The following is a 24,324-nucleotide window of genomic DNA, read 5'->3' as shown; positions in this document are numbered from 1 at the left end:
TTGGTCATAGACTTTGTGGCACTTAATTTTGGTTGTCAGTTTGGATCTGGAATGAATGAAGAAGAGGCATGTCTCTGGGCATACTTGTGAGGGATTGTCTTCATTTCGATAATTGAAGGGCCCACCTTGATATGCTATGAAAAACACCTGGAGAAAAGCAATTTAGTTAAGGAAGGGTAGATTTTGTACCATGGTTCAAAGTGGTCTCTTACCACAGTAGAGAACTTGAGGTAGCAAGAGCTTAACACAGTTGGTGACATTGCATCCAGAACCAAAAATGAAGAAAAAATCATCTGTGCACTCCTCCTTTCCATCTTGATGCAGATGTCACATGACCAGCTGCTTTACCCATCTGTGGTCCTGACTTCCCTACAGCGATGGAGTAGCCCTTGAACTAGGTGCCAAAACATAGCACCTTCTTTGTTAATTTTCTCTTCTCAAGGTTTTGTGGTTGTCTTTTTTTCTTTATCTTTTTTTTTTAACCACAGCACTGAACAAAGTTATTATACCAGAGTCTAACGTGTAAGACACAACTTGCATTTTGTGCCTGGTGTTATATCTTGTTATGCTGTGTTCTGTGGATGTTCCTGAGAGGCCTGTTCTTTTCTGGGGGAGGCAGAGGAGTGGATTTGGGGGAGAGGGGAAGTTGGATGTGTTGGGGTGGGGACTGAGAGGAATGACGGGAAGGAAAACTGCAGTCTGGGTATATAGAAAATGAAATACTGCTGGTAGCAGTGGTGACACACTCCTTTAATTCCAGCACTTGAGGCAGAGGCAGGCAGATCTCTGAGTTTGAGGCCAGCCTGGTCTACAGAGTAAGTTCCAGGACAGTAAGGGCTACATAGAGAAACCCTGTTTTGGAACCCCCGATTCCAAAAAGAAGAACCAGTTTGCATAGCAGTTCTGAAATGATTGCTTTTGAAACCACAAGCAACTTTCCAACTCAAAAGTCCATCCTTTTCATCTTCAAAGGAAGATGAATAGTGCTGGAGGAATGTATCTCAGTGGTACAGTGCATGCCTGATAGGGTTCAATCCCTAGTACATTGAAAAACAGGATGACAAAAATCCATGTCACAGAATTATAGTAAGAAAGAGACATGATAAAATGCTTTATAAGATAAAATACAAGTTTGTACTTATTGATAAGCACTTATGTTTCCAAACTGTTGGTTCTGAAGAGTGGTTCCATTTACAAGAAAGCATTGGATCTTTTTTCATGAAGGAACTGACTTTAAGAGCTATTTATTTATTTTGGTTTTTAAAGACAGCGTTTCTTTGTGTAGCCCTAGCTGTCCCGGAAGTAGCTCTGTAGACCAGAGTTGGCCTCAAACTCATGAGATCCTCCTGCCTCTGCCTCCCTAGTGCTGGAATTAAAGGCATACACCACCACCACCTGGCTAGTTAGTTATTCTTTATGATACAGTTCCAGAATGCTCCATTCAGCACACCAGGCTGCAGAAGCTTCATTTTCAATATTTGTTGGCACAGAAGTAATTCTCACTTACTGACATTCAGCTCTTGAACTTTCAGGAAACCGCCTAAAGAATTGTTAAGTTATTTAAATGCTAACTACAAGTATTAGTGAGACTAGCCATATTTATTCTGTTATGCCAAATATCAAAAGTTATTGTTAAGAAAAATTGGATGACCTTGATATCATCATTCTTGAAATTCTTCCATGTGTGCTAATAGGTGAGTGGTAACATAAACATTCATATCCATAAAAATATGTCTAAAATAACATGGGTTCTGGTTTTTTTTTACCATAACCTTGACAGTGGGAAGCAATCAGAATGAGCATATTCAACATGGATCTTTGTTTCTCTTTCCTTTCTCCTTCACATAAAAATAGTCAAGTCCAGTGCAACTATGGAAAGGCCATTGCCCCAAGTAAAAACCTTAGGCTTGAACTTCCAGCACCCTCCTCATGATACTAAAACAATAAATAATATTACATGCAATACTGAAACTTCAGTATCTTCTCCCAATCCTTCCCTGGTTCCATCTTGACATTATGTGTCTGCTTAGTCATAAGCTTTTGAATATGGGGTCAAGAGATATGGTTATTCCAACAATAGCCCTTTAATTAAGACAATGACAAAAGTAATAGGATACATTAGGAAAAGATATTAAGACTACTGGTGAGAATAATCATATGGATAACAATGTAACATCTTTTCAACGTTTGTAATGCTTACTTCCTGAAGACGAATCCTTTATTAAACCCATCTCAGGTATTTCATTTTCTAGAACTCATTCACCTAATCATATGACATCCTGATTTTGTTTTCCCAGAAAAAACCTGACTAGACTATTTTAAGTCCACACAGATTGTACCCAAAATTTTAACACTTATTCTTGAAGGAAGGGAACACTCATTTGCACCAGAAATATTTTTTCTTTGTAATCTAAAACTAGGAATAAGACAATGGAATTTACTTAGTTTAGCAAATTGCTTCAGAAAGAAGGAAGTGAGTCAAGAAACAGGCACCAATATTAGACTCTCACACTGAATTGTCTAAAATTCAGTTTTCATTCTTTGGTAGATAGAAATTAGCTATATATTTTCTACTTCCATTAATCTGTACTTTCTTTTTTAGCAGTTTTAAGAGAAAGAGTCAAACAGTTTGTCTTCCATATCTATGGGCATCTTTCCACATAACTAACCAGTTTCAGTTTGAAAATATTTGGAAAAAGTTGCAAAGTTGCAAATGTAATGAGCATGAACAAAGTTGTCCCTTGTTCTTTTCCATAAACAATAAATCATAACAATGATTTACATAGCTTTTATATGGTATTAGATATTATATATAGTCCAGAAAACAATTTAATTAAATAGGAGAATGTGTGTAGTATGTACACAAATATAATTTAATTTTTTATGTAGAACTTGGACGCCCTTCATGTTTGTTACTTTGAGGGGTCCTGGAATGGCCCATGCATATAATAAGATGAACATATTGTGCTATCTTTTAGCTGATTCTAGCATATAACCCTATCCAAATAGGCACATAATGCGTGCTGGTTCTGACTTTGTGGTCTTCTATGTACTGAGACTTGACCAACAAACAGCAAGCTAAAAACAAGAAACAGAGTGGTCATCCCTGAATGAGGCATCTGTATTATCTACAGCTAGCTTTAAGTCTCAGAGAACATCACAGAAGAGGAAGTGGAAAGAACGTAAGGCTGAAGGATGGGATGCATGCTGGGAAATACCATGTTTGGAACAGAGCACGCCTGTTGCAACCACAAACTCCTATCAGCCCTGGTTATTTGTACAAGACCCATGCAAGATGAAACCTGTGTAGACTGGGCAGATGATTCCCAGCTCACACCCCTTACCAAGGAGCTGTTGGCAGTGGGCAACATCCAGGGGGGGAAGAATGATTCTTTTTGGAGACTATGACCACTGATAGGTTTCCCATGTTCCCAGGGATGGTTCCACATCCATAAACAAATAGGTAGCACTAGCTGACCTTAATGCCCTGTAAAAAATAAGTCAAAAACTGGTGGAGTGGCAACTCTCTGGGTAGAGTTAGAAATAATGGGACTGGGCTAGATAGAATTAACTTTCATTGTTTCCCAGTATGATATTCTCAAAAGTAAAGAAAAAATTAAAAATACATTTTAAATAATGACCCGACCAGGCACCAGCAAAAGCTCCTATCCCAGAACACAACTCAACACTTCATCCAACAGTGATGTCTGTCAACTCTGCAACAGAGTTTTTCTTTAAGCCTGTGTCTGCATTTTAATTAAGAATCATCTTGGTAATAATAGCAAACAGACATTGTTTTGAATAGTACACAGTTTGTGCCATGTGTCATGCTAAATCCTTCATTTATATTACCTTGTAAATCTTCAATAGTGCAATGCACCATGATATCTGCATTGTTCCTTCAGTACAGAAACTGGATGCTATAACAAGGTCCTCAAGAAGTTTCAGAGTCAGGTACTGTTTGTTTCTAAACTCTCAACTCAAGGATTTTCTGGGAAGGAGGTAAGAAAGATCCCAGGGTGTTCAGTTCCTGAAGAAGAAACTGTCAAAGATTTGTACCTTTGTTACTTTATTTAAGCCAAACCCTAGTCATATGCAACCTACAGCCTGGAAGACAGCTCTTGGTGGGAATAACAAAAACAGATGTCCCCTCTCCTAGAATCTGTCCTGCTACTTCTGCATGCCAGTGTTTTAGGTTTCAGGCCATAACTCTTTGCTGTGCGTAACTTCAGGACGATCGTGAAAAGTTCTGTGTCCTAGACTGATGCTGCTTTGAGCTCTATGTTGGTCTAGGAAGTAGAGTGAACTCATTTGCTTGCTGCCATGGAAAACTATCTGCCTTAGCTCTGTGTTTCTCTTAGTTGATATCTCTTCAAACTCGTTGAATCACAGTCAAACGCAGAGTCACAACTCCTCTGAACATGGACAATGCATGAATACACTTAGTTTCTCTCCTTTCCAGTTGACAGGTGGCCTGGTCGATGCACTAGTAACTTTCAGGTCGGACACAGTTTCGTTTGGACCTGTGAGGGTTTGTTAGCACGTAGATAGAGTCATTTGCACCCTAGAGCTGAATTATCTGCCTCGGGAATTGCTTTGGTAGCAGAGCGGTGGATGCTATGTTCATTTTTCCTCTCAAAAATTTTTGCTTGCCAGTGATCCCCAGGAGCTCTGAAGTACAAATTCCTACCAGACTGAGCACTTGGAAGGGGACCCAGATTCACACACCTGATTTGTGAATGGTTCAATCTGACTTCCTTTCAAACACCAGGCTTTCAGGAAAATAAACTTTATGAATATTCACTTCCCCTTTGTATATTGAACTTGTTTGAACTTCATTTGTAGGGAAAACAAATGGTAAATGGGTTGGTGCATTTTGCTAAGTCAGGCAAATTCTTTAATTTTATTATTTAGTTTTCTAGACCTCTTGTCCTCCACCAAGTCTAGCTGTCTATCTCTTGTTCTTTCTGGCATTCTTCCCAGCATCTGAGGCAGTTTTCAAGGGACTCTACATTCGGTTTTTCATATTCAGCAAGGCCAGATACCGTGGTTTCACGTAATTCGAGGATGTACAAAAGCATCACAAAGTCCCCTTCAAAAGCCAGGTCAGGTCTGCATTGGTGATATCTGTTCCAGTGAAGGCCGGGTATTAATGAATTCACTAGACCCCAGATAAATGATAAATGGGTGGTTTATTGGGGAAAAACTTACACAGATAATAATAAAGAACCCTCGCGGCGTTCCTGCTGCAGAAGATGCTAGTCTCTGCCCTTCGGTTCCGATCCGTGACTGGGGGCAGTGATGGTGGGAGGGGAGAGGAGGAAAAAGAAAGAGGGGGAGCCCACCCATGCTTCGCTTCTCCATCTTCTGGTCACTACTCACCTGAAACCACGCCCAAAGGGGTGTGGCCACTAGCCCAGATTCACCTGCAAGGTTAGGTGCTGCTCCAGTCCAGTCCTGCTGCTGTCTTGATTTACCTTGGGTCTTTGTGATCCGTGCCGCGATCCTTGGCTGAGGTTTAACTGAGAGGCATATTGCAATGTCAGTTGTTCTTACTCTTCAACTTGGTTTACTCTGTGCATGATTTCTCTCCCCTCCTTCCAACCTCGGCACCTGATAAGGAAGGGAACAAGGCAATCTGTACAAACATGTTCACTGGAATCTGGAGTAGAGCGAGGGCTGGACATGCAAAGTCTACACTGATGGCGGGAGGTGTGGTCCGGGACTCGTGAGTTCTCTGTATAGCCGGGAGCCTCGGGACTTATATGGCAGAAGCTTCCCGAGTTCCTGGATGTCTGGGTCTTCTTTCTCAGTACGCTGAGATCTTTTTCTCAATGGCGTTTCTTCAGACAGACCTTTCTCAGCCATTGCATATAGAATAAGAAAAACACTTTTCATCCTCTTAGCTCAATAGTTTTTAAAATCATTTGCCTAATACCTACCATTGGAAATACACTGTTGGTTGTGACCTGCTCTGATGCATAGAGATAACTGCAACAGGGATTCTTTATTCCATTCTACAATTCCATTCTAATTATGATTCTTTTGATTCATTAAAAATATGTGAAAACATCCTATTATATTGATTTCACCACCAACTGAATGTTGTCATAAAAACTGCCTTACACCACTTAGCCTTTTTAAAAAAATAACATGCATTCTACAATTTCTTTTTGTTTTACAATGTAAATTTGTTCTACATTTATATTTCATTTGTACAATGTGAAACTAAGTCTTTTTCTGCAGAATGATAAAGTCCCATAGGAGTATAAAAATTGCTCTTTTATTAGGCTCAACACAGTTGTAACTGCAGTGCTGAGAATCATGTAATAGGAACTCAAAAGGTATTAGCTGAATGATTGAGTACATGTAGCAATTGCTCATGGAAGAAATCAATTGCTTCCAAATAACTTGGCGAAGTTCTGTGCACTCTATCCCTAGGAAGAGTAAATGTCTCTATTGCAAACAAACGGAGATATCAGGCTTTGCATTTTAAAGATTGCACACAAGCCTTTCTTTAGCACCTGCCTACTTATAGTTTGGCGAACATTGGTGATATTCAGATCATAGTTCAAAAAATAAAACACATCTGCCAAAAGACAGCAGTAGGAGATGCTGAGCACAGTCTACCACGGGCTTGGGAGGAGTCACTGTGTTCTCCAAGAGGGGGACATTGATCCATGTGGTGGAAAGATCCAGGCTATTTAGAAAGGGTGCACCTATTTGGGCAATAGGAATAGTGCAGTTCAAAGTTGATGGTTTATTCATTTTCCCGAGTGAGTAGGCTTTTGTTTCTTTCTTTTGATGATAAGGTCTTGCCATGTATCTTTGGCTGGAATTCACTCTAGAGTCCAGCTTGGTCCCAGATATGTGGCATTCTTCCTGCTTCTGCCTTCTCCATGCTGGGATTACAGTTGTGTAACATCGAGGTGTTGGGGGGGGCAGACAAGACAGCAGAGGGCCAGCATCACTTTTACTTTCTTGTAGCTGAGAGACCGGCAGAAAGCACACCCCCCTCCCCAGCATGCCGGAGGAACCAGTGACTCACCATCGAGGCTGCTGCTATAGCAGCGTGGGTATCCCAGGATGATCAAAATCACAGAAGGATGAGCAGTCAGGATCTAAGTCAATGTTAGCAGCCACCACTGCCATGACTGCGAAATCCACAGTCCTGGAGATGGTAAGTTTATCACAGAGGTATGTACATTCTGTACCTACTTATTGAAAGTAGTATCTCACCTTTTATGGGGTGTGATTTTTAATTTTTCCCTAAGTCCTGGGCTCCTCTCGTTTTTCTCAGATTTCCTCCAGTATGTAAACTATGGGGCAGAGTTGCGTACTCACTGCTTCTGTCTGCATAGTGCCATGAACCGCGGGGAAGGGTTGTGTTTCCATCACGTTGGCCTTATGGGACCCCTTGCTTTCTCTTGCTGTCCTTGCTGTCTTGCTGCAGTTGCATCGCCCAGCTCGCTCTCCTACGTAGGCGGGACATTTGGGAGGCAATCGGTGCAGTATTTTTAAACCAGAGAAATGTTTCAACACTGCTGTTCGACAGTTCCTCAGCTATTAAGACGGTTCTTGTACGTTTGCCAGACTCACAAGTGACTGGCTGTCTTTATTCCCCTTGCCTGCTGGGAAATGAAAAGCACAGAGAGCCAAACTTCAGGTGGCACATTCTTTGGAAGGTGCCGCACGTAGCCCTAGAAATATAAGAAGCGCATTGTCTTTACGGATGGAACGATCATCGCAGTGCTGATCCCGGGGAGTGTTAGAGAGGGCTTCAGTTGGCATGCCTTAGACAAACCTGAGAAATGGAATGGTTACGAAGAGCAGTGACCCCTGAGAGGTCGTCTCAGTCCCCCTGTGCTGGTCTTCCATGGAAGGTGCCTGGAAGTCTTCTGGTACCCAGTGGGAAGCCCCTCTATCAGCCTATCAGCAAGTCCAAAGGTTAACAGTGTATGGACCAATGGACCAGGAACCACGGTAGGGAAGCAAAGCTGACATGATCGTGCCATCTTGTAGAGATTAATCTCTGTGGTATCCTCTCTGCTGAGCTACATTCTAAGAGCAAAACGACAGAGGAGACCATCCTGTCACTCCTGCTGTAAGCGGCCTTTGCCATGGGAGGAATCTGAGTTCGTTCTCACTTGTCTCTGCTGGCTATGCAGATAGTTTTTCGTTTCTCTTTTTCACCTTTTAAAGGTACTGATGATTGGACCCAGAGCTTCACGTGGGTCTGACAATTTCCTTATCATTGAGCTAAAACTCCAGTCCTCTCTAAGTTCTACAAAGTTTTGAGGCAGGGTCTCTTTCGAGCACTCAGGCTGTACAACTTAGAAGTCCCATAACTTCCCTACGCTGCTGTTTCCACAGGTGCAAAGGGAGAAACAATATGGGTATCTATGCTCGCTATGCTTGTTAAGTCTCACTAAGGGAGAGTTTGTGTTCAAATCTCACTCTGGCTGCTTGTCAGCTGTGTTATGGCATTGGCAGGCAGTCTCCAGGGTCTGGGCTCCTTGTGTGCAGAAAGGGAACAATGGCAATGTGCACACTCTGGTGCTGTTACGAAGTCAAATGTAACAATGTATGTAAACTGTTTTAGCCTGGAACTTTTTCAGAATGAGTCTTGCACAGATGTCAACCATCAAGCAGTACTGCTCAAGCAGTATTAAGGATGAGGCTTAGAGAAGGTGGTCCCTAACCCAAAGTTCTTCTGTCTCTGTACCATTCCCATTCAGGGGCCTATTTCTTATTAGTCACTTGCTAATGAAACCTTTTCTTAAGTTTTAAGAAATTAACTTTCTCTCTTGTCCCCTTCCCCGGGACAGCTGCCTCTGTCAGACCATTTTGGGACAAGAGTCCCTTTGTTTTCAGATGACTTTGCTCGAAGGAGAGCACAGCCTGTAACAGCTTTCATTAGCAATTCAAGATAACTGTCACAAAGGTTTGGGAGCTGAGACTGGAAGGACTCTGAGGATGATAAGAGAAGGTGAATCTCAGTGCAGCCCTGGGGTGGTGTCTTGCTTGCACAAATAAAGCCTATCTGAAGACCAGGGGATGGAGTTTGCCACTAGCTAACCATAGAGGAGGTCTGTACACACAGATAGGAAGTGAGATAGCTGGGAGGAAACAGGAAGTGAGACGGGTAGGCAGAGACAGGAAGTAAGATGGCTGGGCAGACAGAGGACAGAATCAGGAAGAAACAGGAACTGGCACTCTTTCCTGCTGGGAATCTACTGATACAAAGGTGGCCGTGGCTTGCTCCTTCTTCTCTCTGATCTCTCAGCATTCTCCTCAACATCTGACTCTGGGTTTTTATTATTTAGACCAATTGAGAAGTCCATTTACACAGCCCCTTTTCAGCAGCATGGCTGTCTGCTACTTTTGAGGATTGGGTTTGGATCTTTCTTTTAAGCATGCTGGTCTCCCATCTTTCCAGGTAGAGAGTTCTAAAGGAAATGATTTCTACATGCGAGGCTGACCAAATGAGCTGGTTGATGGGAAACACACCCGCAGTTTGCAAAAATCCGCAGCTATTTGAGGATATCAAAGTCCAAAGGAAGTTTCTTCTATTACTTCATGCTTCCAGTTTAGAATGATTTGGGTAGTAAAAGGGTGACTTAGAAGCCCTGCTGCAATGAATTGTGGTAAGGCAACAAATGGTATGCTTATTTTAAGATTCAGCCTCTTTTCTCCAGAAAAGGCAGGGAAAGATCAGCAGGCAAGAGAATTCAGATTTGATGACCTTTAAAACTGCCTCCCAACTTAAACCTTACACTGAGATTTATTATGTTTTAAAGATGGGTCATGAGCAAGCATCTGGAATCTAGACCTATTTCAACATCCCAAATAGGTCATGATATAAAACTTGAGGTACATGGGATCAGGCAGTGAGGAATGACATTTGGCAGGGGTTAATCCCCATACTGTGATTGTAGTATTGTTATAAAAACTCATGACTAAATTACATAATAAGTCAATTTTCTGATACTTTGCCTCACAATGATGGCAATTTTTCTTTCTTTTTGGTTTTTCGAGACAGGGTTTCTCTGTATTCTTTTGGAGGCTGTCCTGGCACTCTCTCTGTAGACCAGGCTGGCCTCGAACTCACAGAGATCCACCTGCCTCTGCCTCCTGAGTGCTGGGATTAAAGGTTTGTGCCACCAACACCTGGCTCGACGGCAATTCTTATTCCCTTTCTTTTGATCATGTGATTCATTCTGGCCAATGAGATGTTAGTAGATGGGACATAACTTCTTTTGGGCCATAGCAATTTCTAACTGCCTTCTCATGAAAAGGCATCAGAAACATTGGAATTGTGGGTGCTAGGTACCCATGAGCATCAGTCTTGAGGCACTGCTAGTGTTGGCATGGCAATATTCAACTGGTACTTGGGAGTCATAACCTCACCAACTTCCCACAGAGGCAGACAGTTACAGTTTGATCTTAATTCTCCAACACACTGTGTTACTCTCACAATAGCGCCCTGCATTCCTAGGTCCAATTACCTCATCAATGTCACTGTTTCATTGGGAGGTTATTTGATGCCAAACCAACAGTTTTGTTACAAGAATTCTTTAAAAGGCACAGGCAAAGCATTTGATATAGGTCCTGACATTTGGCAAGCATTGCAAATAAATTTATGTTAATATTTTTAATATTTGAAGACAGTTTAGATGTCACTGACATTAACATGCTGTGTTTTCATCGATGATGGAGGGTATCAGTTTGCTTTATTGACCACTAAAGCCAAGCTCTTAATAGGCAGTCCACTGTTCGAAAATTATGATAACTTTGCATGACCAAGGTTCCTGGATTCCATGAAATCTCAGAGATTTCATCTCCAGTCACATTTTGAGCATCATTCTTAGATGGCCCTTGGGATTCTGCATTTTTTAAAATGATGCTAAATGCTTGTTTACTTACACTCTCCTTTGGAAATTCCTAAGTAGAAAAGGACAAAAAGCTGGGTGATGGTGGCTCACGCCTTTAATCCCAGCACTCTGGAGGCAGAGGCAAGTAGAGCTCTGTGAGTTCAAGGTCAGCCTGGTCTACATAGTGAGTCACAGGACAGACTCCAAAGCTACACAGAGAACCCCTGTTTCGAAAAACAAAACAAAAACCAAACAAATAAACAAAAAACTGAAAAAAAAAGAGAACAAAAGGAAACTTGTCATTTGGCTTGACCTGTAGCCAAGTTTTTATTCCCTTCCCAATGGTACTGGCTGGCAATTTTCTGTGTCAGAAGGCAGACATCCCTTTCAGACAGCTCAGTGACTGACTGCTGCTGGGTGGCATTGCTTCGCAAGCATTGTCCACATGGGCTGGCTTCATAGCATGCAGGACAGCTGAGGAAACAGTGTCAAAAACCAGAAGCAGAAATTGAGAAACACTTCAAGGTTGATGAGAGGAGGAGCAGGCTAGTATAAGGAATCCCAGCAGAGGCTGGGTAACTGTGGCTCAATTCTAGGCAGGCAGAGAATTCCCAGACAGAGGGCAGCACAGCATCTAGGGTGTTAAGAGTTTGCTTTTCTGTGGCTGTGATGAAACATTCCGACCATGAGAAACTTGGGGAGGAAAAAGTTTATTTCAGTTGACACTTCTGCGTATCTTCTGTTACTGAGGGAAGTCAGAGCAGGAACTCAGGGCAGGAACTGGAAGTCAGGACCTGAAATAGAGGTCCTGAAATAGAGGGATGCTACTTCCTGGCTTGCTCCCTCTGGCTCATTCACATCTTGCTTTCCTATATAATTCAGGAGCACACACCTCCAGTGAGCTGGGCCCTCCTATATGAACCAGTGATCCAGACAAACGGCCATAGACACATTGGCTCTGGGAAGTCCCTCAGCTGAGATTCCTTCTTCCTAGGTGACTCTTGGGTACATCAAGTTGACAAAAACAAAGAACCCCAACCTTCCAAACAAAAAGCAAGCAAGCAAGCAAATAAACCAAAACTACCCAGGCCCTAAGGTGAGGCAGCTAGCCAGACTAGCCAGAGCCTAGGATGATAGAGAAGCATTATCTCTGTGAGTTCCAGGCCCGCCTGGTCTAAAAGAGCTAGTTCCAGGACAGCTAGGGGGCTACACAGAGAAACTCTGTCTCTAAAAACCACAGCCAAGGCGGGGGCGGGAGTGGGGTGGGGGGTAGGCGTGCGCAGGTAATTGTGTCAACAGAATTTTGGTGTGGTTTTGTTGTTTATTTGCCTCTCTCCTAGTCCGCTTGCATCCTCTTCCCTATAAGTTCAGGAAATTAGAGCCAAAATTTCTCTCACATTTGGCATGCTTGGTGTTCATATTAAACTCTTCTGTAGGAAATCTAGAGTGCTTCATGCTGTCTTGTACGTTATGACTTTCATAGCATCTTAAATAGGTGTTTTACCAAGCAGTAAGATTCTGACTTGGCTTTGCTTTGTGGACATCAAGGTCAAGACTTGCTGGGGGTGTTAATGCTTTCTCTCACCAACCTCCTAGGTGTCCACTTCTCTGACACGTTGGTGGCTGCTGTTCCTGACTGCATGTGTGTAAGTTCAACAAACCGAGGTGGGAGAAGAAACATGCGAAGTCTGCAGAAATCAGCGGGTGGCACCAGCCTTAGCGACAGAAGTAGAGCAAGGAAGTCTGTAGAGTGAGTGGTAAGACCGGCCACCGCTCAAGAACACATTCAAATCAGAGTAAGTAGGAACATATTTTGGTAATTGCTTCCCTAATGGCCACAGCCTTTGCTTTTCTCAATCAGGATCCTGGAGTTCTGATAGATGTGTTCCGTGCTATATATTTGTGTACATTTTCCTCTTTCCCTGCCTCTCTTTGAACTTATGTACACAGAAATTTCGCTCATTTATCCTCTCCGTCTATTTCTTGTGATTGATTTATAGCGTCTTCTCATCTTTCCACAACCTTTGCCTGCACATCTCCCTTTTGGGGAGCCCTTTAATTATGCTTGTCTTGCAGTTTTTGTCAGTCAGACCTCCATCCTTGTCCGACTCTGTGCCTTGTTGACAAGATCCTTGAGATTTCTACAGAGATGGAAGTCACATCAGATAGAAAGATATCACTGGAACCTTGTGCGCCATGAGGTTTGCAGTGACTTTAAACTTTGCAGTGATCAGTGTGTGTGTGGGTATGTGTGCGTGTGTGCATGTGTGTGTGTGTGACTTGCCCAAAGAGAGTTTCTATTTCTAAAGAGGGAAAACATTTCTTTACAAAAGCTCAAAAGACAGGGACATCAAATAACTCTTACAAAACAACATTTTGATGAGTTAAGTGTAAATGAATCAGAAACATATGGATTGAATTTCCCTTAAAATACACATGGGTTTAAAAATTAAGGGGAAAAGTGCTTGGCAAAGTTCTCTTTGGCTTTGGCCAAGTCTGATTCCTTTGAAAACTAGTTCAAGACATGATGCCAATCTCAAAATGCTTCTGGGTTCACACATCCCTGGTTCAAAGTGCTCTCATCTTCACAATCTCCTCTGTTCTCCCTTTGTTCACTGCTGTCAGGACTGTGTTCTCTCAGTAATTCTAATCACAGTGACATCTATGAACAGAAAATGCCTGCAAAACTCTTCTATCATCCAGGGACTGTGCAGGACCAGATCTTTGTGGGAAATATGGAATAGACACAGTAGGATTAATTTTCTAAGTACCTAGATAAAAATGAATCCAGTGTGTCTCTTTACTCAGAAAGCCCACGGTCTGGGGTAAAGCAGGCATACTTTAGGAGAGAAGACAAGGGACAGATGAATGTCATATGGGCCAGCGTCCTGGTGGCCCAGAGAATTCACCCCAGATGGCTCATCGAGCTTTTCTTCTTGGTGGCAGTCACAGAGTTGATCACTACTTCCCATGCCCCCAAATGCACTGATGAGTGTGCTTCTTACAGAGGTACAGATATGATCAAAGGACAATGAAAGCAATCAAAAGACTGTAACGGCAGTGTATGTCCCAGGGCTCAGAGAAGAAGGGAAAAAGCTCTCAACCCAGGCCAGAGAGAACTGGAACCATCAAGAGAAACCACTATTTGGGTCATTGATGGGAGTGGCTATGGTCAAAGGCATTTCATTTGAGCAGGAAGTAGACAAGAACGCCAATGAGACGCATGTGCTAGAGTCGGTGACACCAACTAGATGGGGGACATGGTCCAGAATGTGTGGGGTTCACACACAGAAATGGGACATTGTGCAAATGAAGGAGAAGTACCTTCCATGGCCCAGGATGACAGTTTAGGCAGAGATGCGGCATCCACCTGTACTTTTGGAGAGCTTGGGAAGTGAAGGTCACTGGTGTGGAAGCATTTTGTATTCAGGATATGACAGCTCAGGGAGTGCGTTGGGCAAATGTAACCAACAAATGTTTTCCATAGCCATAAAAGGACTGGTTTGTTGAAGTTTATTGGAGATATGCAGGTGAAATAATTCATAGGGAAATCCAGAAGAGATTTATTGGGGTTCACGGCAGATTCACTAGTTACGGTACAGACACGGTGTTTTTTAAAATAAGGGTACAATCAACTCAAGCTACTGTTCTAGGAAAACTAATCTGAAAATTCTGCATCAAATAAACTGAGAATGGGTGACTCTGGGGATTGGTGCTTAGTACATAAGGAGATAGGTGGAAAGGTATGGATGAAGGCAGAAACAGAAAAAAATATAAGAGCAGATTTTCTTTAGCTTTGCATTTCAGAAAACACTTAGAATGAGACGTGGCAAACAAATACCCAATCAATACTTGTTTTTCTGAACATGACTGTTAACACTAATGCCTATTTTGAAATTTCTATAAAGCAGTATTCCCTTTGCTCTGATTGTCGGTGTAACTGTGAAACTAAGGCTATTCTAAAATGGTTTACTGTTTGAATTTTCATGCACAGTGTATTTACATTTAAGAATCAAGCAATATCAAAAGAATTGTACTGACACATTGGGGCTGCTGGGAGGGTTTTTTTTAATGTGCCAACATCACTTTTAACTTCTAATTGTTGCTTCTCAGCTTGGTGTCTTGGTATAGGATTTATTGATTTCTTGCTGTTTGTATCTTAATCATGTTAAATCATAGTGGGTTATTTTGTCATCATGCTTCATAAATATTATTTTCTGCTGAACTAAATAGTACGCTGTGATTGCCTGCTTTTCTTTCAAAGAGCTTTGTTTTCCTTCAAGTCTCTAGCTGGGTCTGGTTTTTAAGTTGCTGGCCACAGATTTTACTTATTTTTCAAATGTTCATCTCAAACAACCTGTCATATTTCCTTGCTAGGTCCTCAGTACTCATATTTGGAATGTGTTTTATGGCATCATCATAATAATTTAGGATGATTTTCCTGGGAGATAATTTTGTCTTCCACATTTGAAATTATCTTCTCTGCCTCTTTTTTTTTCTTTTATTGCTAGAGCACACTTTTGAATGGGAGTTCTATCAGAAAGACTATGCTGGTTTGATTTTTCTGTTTATTTGTATCTATACAGTCACGATAGTAGGTTTTAGCTATCAGCTTGATTGACTTCACAGTGCTTGGCTAGTGTCTTTCCCTACCCTCTGAATTTTGAAGATAGTTTTGCTGGTAAGAATTCTATAGTTCCCCCCGACCCCTGCCTTTTAATTAATTAACTGATTTTTCTAGTTGTTGTATATTTCTTTTCTAGCTCAGTGTTGGGGGATTTCCAGTGAAGTGTGTGGTGTAGACGTGGTCTCGGTCACTCTCCTATGCACCCATGCTTCTTTTCCAAAGCAGATGGGTTTCCTGCAGCCTTCCTTCACTGCTAAGCCTCTTTACTGTAATTTTCCTATAACCCCCATCTCTTCCTTACTGCATCTGTGTTCCTGGGATGTTAGACTTCATTAATTGACCATACCCACTCTCCCTCTGTACTTCCCCGTTTTAACGCTCAGCAATTTCATTTATTCCTCGTGTCTTTTAATAAAAAAAATGATGTTTTAAATTTCAGGAGCGATTTCTCATGAATTGTCCTCTCCTTGTAGTTTCTTATTGCTATATTAAAATTTTTTTCATGTCTCTGACATTCTTAATTCAAATATTTTGGAAGGTTGTTTGTGTCTCCGGAGCCCCTTTCTTCTATGTCTTATTTTCCTCCTGTTTCATTCATCAGACTGGAAACTGCCAAACTTCACTACTGTAGTTACTGTAGTGAGACTGCATTAGCAATCCATTCAAGACGAATGAATTTGTACTGCAGTCTAGTTAAATAGTGAAATTCTTGGGCATGAAAAGGAATACATTAATGCCAGAGCGAACAATATTATTGAGTCTCCCGAGCGTTACACTAAAAGAAGGAAGAAATGGTGGAGGCCACAAACTTGTACTTAGAGGAAGTTTTTGTCAAGCAGATCTATCATGACAAAAGAAGATTAATGGATGTCAGCCAGGGACTGATAGAAAATTTGGATGTAAAGAAATATGGGTAGACATTTCTGCTCATGGCCAATCTTAGGTTTTATTGTGATTGTGGTTGTGTTACCATACACTTCAGTCAAAACTCACCAAGCAGTAGAGTTAAAATTGGCCATGGAAAGTTTTATTGTATAAATACTTTAATTAAGTTGATGCACGTAAAAGTGAATTGTAAATTCTTTATTTATGGGTGGAGTTTATTGATTTGGTGGTGCAATGGCACTGACCTTATATCCTTTCATTAAGCGCATCCTGTGAATGGCATTGTGGAGTGGTCTTTTCTGATAGCTAGTGATTGGCTGTGGAGTCAGTAGCAGTTGATTCACAATACACCTGTGTCAGTCCATAAATACAAGCTTTTAATTACTATATTTTAATCATTACCACTCCTCACTCTGTCCATTGTCTTTGACTTTCTGGCTTTCCTTTTTTAATTTCCTAAGCAGTTCAACTAACTGCATATCTAATAGATATTTGAATACCTAAATCTACTTGCAATATAGATTTTCCTGTAAACGTTTAAAAAGAAGGAAAGGAATTAAAAGAAGAAACTCTCTAGTGGGCCACTTTTTGTTTAATTATCTCTCGGATGTTTTAATCCTTAAGACACTTTTAAAAATCATGAATTGCTTTAAAATTTAAGATGTACAAAAGATGATGGAGCAGACTCCCTTACTTAGTTGTAAACAATGTCTTTTAGCATGCTTTCTTTATAATTTTCATAGGCAGTGCAACTATTTCAGGTAAGCCTAAAATCCTGTTGCTGGTTTCTTTGCCTTACTTTAGCCATTAGCCTTCCAGAAATAACTGTCTGCCTGACGGTAGGGTGGAAATTTTATGTGTATGTTAGTGTTTTACAAATATTATTCAAGTTAAGAGTAACATATTCACTGACATTTCAGTTACAAATTTGGCATGAGTACCAACATGTGGCATATTCTTTGGCTACTTGGTTATATTTTCTTTCACCCACCTTTGCGTTAAAATTTCCTTGTATAAATGGATAGAAATTAGTTCATTCATATCTATGGCTGCAAAGCATTCTATGGAATGAATTAAACAGCATATCTGTGTCATATGACATGAGAGGCTAAATGGGGGCAGTTTGTTGTCTTTACATATAAGGCAAACAAATAAGGTGAATGCATGCAAACCTTCCTTTGTGTATGAGTATTCAGGAAAAGACATCAGTGTGTTACCCTGGTGTGGACATTTCTATCCCAAGCTAGCTAGACTGCACCAACACATTGCTAGGTCTTTCCCACAGTGCTCCTGATTCACAAAAGGCTTGAAAACCCAAGGATCTGAATTTCTAGTAAAACTGATGCTGACACCAGACCTTGAGAATCCAGGGTTACTATGATGGATGAAAATTTTGCATTGATTTTTTTTTTCTGCTAAGTAGTACTCCATTGTGTAAATGTACCATATTTTCTCTATCCACTCTTCAGATGAGGGGCATCTATGTTACTTCCAAGTTCTGGTTATTACAAATAATGCTGCTAATGAACTTAGTTGAGCAGATGTCCTTATTGTATGAATGTGTATCTTTTGGGTATATGCCTAAGAGTAGAATTGCTGGGTCTTGTGGAAAACTGATTTCCATTTTTCCTGAGGAAACTCTATACTGATCTCCAAACTGGCTGTATAAGTTGGCACTCACACCAGCAATGGAGGAGTGTTCCCCTTTCTCCACATTCTCTCCAGCATAAACTGTCCTTAGTGTTTTTGATTTTCGCCAATGTGACAGAAGTGAAATGGTATCTCAGAATTGTTTTGATTTGCATTTCCCTGATGGCTAAGGATGTTGAGCACTTTCTTAATTGTCTTTCAGCCATTTTAGATTCCTCTCTTGAGAATTCTCTGTTTAGTTCTGTACCCCAATTTTTAATTGGATTCTTTGGTGTTTTGGAGACTAGTTACTTGAATTCTTTGTATATTTTGCAGATCAGTCCTCTGTCAAATGTGGGTTTGGTGAATATCTTTTCACATTCTGTGGGCTGCCTTTTTGTCTTGCGGACTGTTCCTTTGCCTTGTAGAAGCTTTTCAGTTTCAGGAGGTCCCATTTATTAATTGTCGATCTTAGTGTCTGTGCTACTGGTGTTATGTTCAGGAAGCAGTCTTCTGTACCAATTTGTTCAAGGGTACTTCCCACTTTCTCTTCTAAGAGGTTCAGTGTGGCTGCACTTAAGTTGAGTTCTTTGATCCATTTGGACTTGTTTTGTGCAAGGTGATAGACATGGATCTATCTGCAGTCTTCTGCATGCCAATATCCGGTTATGCCAGCACCATTTGTTGAAGATGCTTTCTTTTTTCCATTGTATAGTTTTAGCTTCTTTGTCAAAGATCAGGTGTTCATAGGTGTGTGGGTTAATATCAGGATCTTCAATTAAATTCCATTGGTCTACCTGTCTGTTTTTGTGCCAATACCAAGCTGTTTTTGTTACTATAGCTCTAGAGTAGAGCTTGAAGTCAGGGATGGTGATGCCTCCTGAAGTTCCTTTATTGTATAGGGTTGTTTTGGCTATCCTGGGTCTTTTGTTTTTCCATATAAAGTTGAGAATTGTCCTTTTGAGGTTGGTGAAGGATTGTGCTGGATTTTGATAGGGATTGCATTGAATCTGAAGACTGCTTTTGGTAAGATTGCCATTTTTACTATGTTGATCCTACCTATCCAAGAGCATGGGAAATCTTTCCATTTTCTGGTGTCTTCTTTAATTTCTTTCTTTAAAGATCCAAAGTTCTTGTTATACAGGTCTTTCACCTGTTTGGTTAGAGTTACCCCAAGATATTTTATGTTGTTTGTGGCTATTGTAAGGGTTCTGTTTCTCTGATTTCTTTCTCAGCACATTTATTGTCTGTATATAATAGAGCTACTTATTTCTTGAGTTAATCTTGTATCCTGCTGCTTTGCTGAAGGTGTTTATCAGCTGTAGGAGTTCCCTGGTAGAATTCTTTGGGTCACTTATGTAGATTATCATATCATCTGCAAATAGTGAAAGTTTGACTTCTTCCTTTCCAATTTGTATCCCCCTTGATCTCCTTTTGTTGTCTTATTGCTCTAATAAGAGCTTCAAGTACAATATTGAAGAGATATGTAGAGAGTGGACAGCCTTGTCTTGTTCCTGATTTTAGAGGAATTTCATTGAGTTTCTCTCCATTTAGTTTGATGTTGACTGTTGGTTTGCTATATATTGCTTTTATTATGTTCAGCAAAACTCTGAACCCAGTTGCACAAAGGGAAGAGTGATGAGCCAATGAGTCAAGACCAGACTGGTGAAACCCACAAAGGCAGCTGACTTGAACAGGGAGGTCATGGACCTCAGACTGGTGACTGAGAGGCAAGCATGGGACTGATCCAGACTCCCTGAACATGGGTGTCAGTGAGGAGGCTTGGGCAATCTATGGGGCCTTGGATAGTAGATCAGTATTTAGCTCTGGCTTTGGGAGTCCATTCCACATGGAGGGATTCTCTCTCAGCCTGGACACATGGGGGAGTGCCTAGGTCCTGCCTCAGATGATATCACAGATGTTGAAGATCCCCTATGGAAAACCTCACCCTCCCTGGGGAGTGGGGGCTTAGGGAAGGTTGGGAGGTGGAGGAGGAGGGGTGGGAGAGGGAGCTGGGATTGACATGTGATGAAAGCTTGTTTCTATTTAGAAAAACAAAACAAAACAGAAAATTTTGCATTGAGTGTGTGTCAACCAATACACATATCCACCATCAACTCATTCTTATCTCTCACTAACTTGCAAAAACTTGATGTCACATGCCTCTAAAGTTGTCAGTCTATGCGATACCTCTTGTTTCACTGTAAATGTTTTTTTAAGATTTATTTATTAATTATATATACGGTGTTCTGTCTGCATGTTTGCCAACAAGCCAGAAGAGAGCACCAGATCTCAATATACATGGTTATGAGCTACCATGTAGTTGCTGGGAATTGAACTCAAGATCCTGTAGGAGGAGGAGTCAATGCTATTAACCTGTGAGCCATCTCTCCAGCCCCTGTAAATGTTTTTCTAATAGTGAGATTCAGCATATTTCTTGTGTTTATTGTTTATGTTTTCCTTTTTCTGTTAGGCTGTTTTTTAATGTAAAATTCCTTATATATTATGGACACAAATACTTAATCTTATAGTGGGACATAAATACTTTCTCTTCATCACTAATTCTTTTCTTTTACTTTCACTTCATATTGTGTATGAGTGATGGGAGGAAGGGGTATGTAAATGCCCCAGTGTTTGTGTCGGGGACACAGGCAACCTGCTGGGGTCCATTTCCTCCTTCTACCACATGGACTCTAGGAATTGAATCCAGGTTATTAGGTTTAGTGGAAAGTGCCTTTACCCCCTGAGTCATGCTACCGGCCCTTGCTTTATGGTATTTTGATGGGAAGTATGAAGTATTAATGAAGTCATCATTAACATTATTTTTATTTGTACCTATAGGAAATTTATTTTCAAGAATGTGTTCTTTGTTCAGATAATATGAAGATGTATTTACATAATTAAAATATTATACTTTTACTTTTTCACATTTAGGTCACAATTTGGAATTAGTTGCATATGCTGTTTTAAGTAAGAAGTTGGATTTTTTTTCTTTCCATTCAGAGACTCAACCACTGCCTGAATAAACAAAAATAGAAATCAAGTCTCCATTTGTTTTTGCTTATGCTTCCTGGCGTCCTTATCCATTCTGTTGACCATTTGTCTAGCTCAGAGCTAGACAATTACACTAATGTTTGAACGTTTCCATCCCTCATGGGAAGATTCCCATCAAGATTTGTCTTTCTCCCCATTTCATCTGGCTAGCACCAACTTGTCAAATGGAGTGAAAATCGTCTGCATACTTTAGCTGACGTCATCTCTTCTGGGGAAATAAAAATGTTTTGTGGTGTCACATGTGCAGTTTTGGAATTCTTTCATCTTTTTAAATAAAACAAATTGATGAAAAACTTTAAAAAAGATTAATGCAACAGGAATGAGAACGATAGAAGGCACAGGGGGAAAAAGTGAGGTAGACATAAAACTACTGGGATTAAATATAAAACTGTATTAAAACCTTTGCAGTGATATTGATGTATGTTTAATAGACGTTGGCTCATCTGATGGATGGATGAATTCAAGAATACCAAACCTGAAAAAAGTCTGAAATGGAGCATTCCATAGAGAACATTGAAAAATAATGTTCTTCATTATGATTTATTACCAAGTAGAAAAACACATTTCTTATGGGAGCGATGTCTTGGTTAGTGTTCTATTGCTGTGGCCATGGCAACTCTTATAAGAAAAGGCTTTTGATTGGGGATTGCTTATAATTTTAGAGGTTTAGTCCATTATCATGGTGGGGAGCATGGCAGCATGCAGGTAGTCATAATGCTGGATAAGTAGCTGAGAGCTATATTCTGACTATAGGCAGCAGAAATAGAAAGACTGTGGGCTTGACATGGGCTTTTGTAACGTCAAAGGCCATCCCTAATAATACACTTCCTTCAACAAAGCTATACCTCCTAATTTTTTCCAATAGTGCTACTCCTTTGGACCAGTCATTTAAATATATAAGCTTATGAAGGCCATTCTTATTCAAAACACCACAATGCATGTGCAAAAAACACACTAATGTCATTGAAGTTGGTAGCCAGCAGCCTGTGATGTATACCATGTCCCAAGATTCAATGTCACTTAGAAATTGTGGTAAGATTACTCAAGGTTTCACATGGCTACATGGATATCATTTTATCCCAATTCAATATTTGAAAGAACAGGAGTTTTGAGTCAAACCTACCCTACAGACTCTTTGGTAAGTAAAGTTTAGTGGGGGCATAGCCATACCTATGTGCCTATATGTCTATAGCTGTTTTTATTTTGCTATGGAAAGTTGGACTCTTTGGGAGAAAAAGCATAAGGCCTACATCACTGAAATAATTTACTATATAGCTATACAAAGAGAAGGTTGTTATCTCCTGCTCTAAATCATCATACTTAAGAGTCCAGGACGAAGATATAGGTGCACAGTGGTCAAAATGGAACACTTTGCTAGCATAATACACTAATGTCTTCATCCTGCAAGAAAAGCCACTGCACATTCTGCACAGGTATTGCACGAACAGACACAAACAACCTTGTATTATGAACTAGGACAGTCTTTCTCTTAGCCTTACCAAAAGTCCTGTGCTTTGTAGAAGCTTGCCATAGACATAAAGCCCCAGCAGGTTTTTCTGCCCTCTTAAAAGAACAGGCCATGACTCCTGAGATGGCATCTCCCATAATCCATCTAGATTTGGGCTATGGCAAGCATGGTCATTTAAAAAAATTGGCTTTATTTTTATCCCTGCGTATTTGTGTACGTACTTGAGTGTGCTTTGGCATAAGCAGGTGCCTTCAGAGGCTAGAACACAGTATCTAGCCCTGGAGCTAGAGTTATGAGCCACCCCAAATGAGTGCTGAAAATAGAGCTCTGACTCTCTGAAGGAGCATGGAGGGCTCTTAACCTCTGAGTCATCTCTGCAGCCCACCACTGTGAATTTTGCAACTTCAGAAATTAATTCTTCCAAGCTCCCTGCTAAGTACATTTTGATAAATATTTTTCATGAGGACTGATTAACCAAAGCATCACAGTTCCAACCTGGCAATGCATTCCAATGGGAAAAGCATTGAATTTAGAGCCAGAAGTTCTGTTTTTTTTTTTTTGAGCTCCTAGCCTTGATGCTTACCAGATGAATGTCCTTGGGCAGCTTTCTTAAACTTGAGAATCAATTCTCTTGTATGCAAAATGCAAATACTAATAATACTAATAAATATTAATACTAATAATTCTGCCATGTCAGGCTATTGCAAATATTGTTAGAAACTAATGATATATGAAAACATGACTTGTAAATTACAAAATAATATACACTTGTTCATTATTATTTGTGGTTTTCACAGGGTCTCTCAAAAAATTTCTGTAACATATGAAGGGATGTCACTTAGGTTCAGGAACTAGCCATGCATTGTCTATTGCATCTTCCTTGCTGAAACGATCACTACTGTTTCAACATATGTCTTCATTGACAATACCCTGTACCTCTGGACACAGCCATTGTCTATATGAATCATTGATGTGGGGCCTGAAAAACTCTGAGACAGGGATAGTGCAGGGTGGGTAATGCTTCTCCTGTTTTCCCAATTTCCATGTTATCTTATTTACTTGAATCCCAGGATAGTACTGATCGTGCCTAGAACCCCACATAAACTCCAATGTATGCATTCTTTAATATTTTTTGCTGAACCTTTCCCTTAGTTGAAAATGGGGGCTAGAGAGCAGGGAGGAGACAAGAACACACAGTATCTCTGAATACTCCCCATTGTCCTCATTCCTCCTAATTCTTTCTGTAGAACCCAAACTTGTGCTTGTGACTATTTCCTTCATGGCTTTCTACCTTTCTACCTTTGTGCCCATTCCTTTCTCCCATCTTTTGTGAGGGATCCATTATCAGAATACATTGCATGAAAAGAAATCTATCTTCAATTTAAAGAGTTGTCACATCTTGTAGGAGGAATTGGTAACCAAATTCACCCTAATTCAGGACACGGGGAAGTTGACTTATAGGAGTGGCTAGGGACAGTAAATATTAAGCATTTATTTATTTATTTACTGTTTTCATTCTTTTTGTACATGTCACTGTAAGCATATACATCATTTCATCTTTGATTTGCCATACATTCAGCTACTTCAACTGTCACCAGTTTGTCGGAGGGTGGTATAAACCTTCATCGGTTTTGAGGCCAACTAACTGTCACAAACTAGCTTGAGTAGAGCTTTGCATTTGATGTTGGGTTAAGACGTAATTAGATAAGAGGCTCATTTGTTTTCTGCCCTTTTTCCATATGACAATAATTCCCCCAGAGACCTTATAGATTCGGGAATTAACTTGA

General features: G+C 40.6%; 1 long non-coding RNA gene across 1 annotated transcript in view; it reads left to right on the top strand.

Annotated features, from left to right (window-relative positions):
• The first annotated feature begins 7,008 nt into the window (after positions 1-7,008).
• LOC121133703 overlaps positions 7,009-24,324 on the top strand; it is a 72,441-nt gene continuing 55,125 nt past the window's right edge. Inside the window, exons 1-2 of the long non-coding RNA XR_005870673.1 lie at positions 7,009-7,180; positions 12,471-12,670. This is a non-coding gene — a long non-coding RNA (uncharacterized LOC121133703). The remainder of the gene's footprint in view (positions 7,181-12,470; positions 12,671-24,324) is intronic.

Source organism: Mesocricetus auratus, unplaced genomic scaffold, assembly GCF_017639785.1.
Source record: "Mesocricetus auratus isolate SY011 unplaced genomic scaffold, BCM_Maur_2.0 Super-Scaffold_100023, whole genome shotgun sequence".
Taxonomy (NCBI): domain Eukaryota; kingdom Metazoa; phylum Chordata; class Mammalia; order Rodentia; family Cricetidae; genus Mesocricetus; species Mesocricetus auratus.
This window is presented reverse-complemented; position numbering and strand designations above follow the sequence as displayed.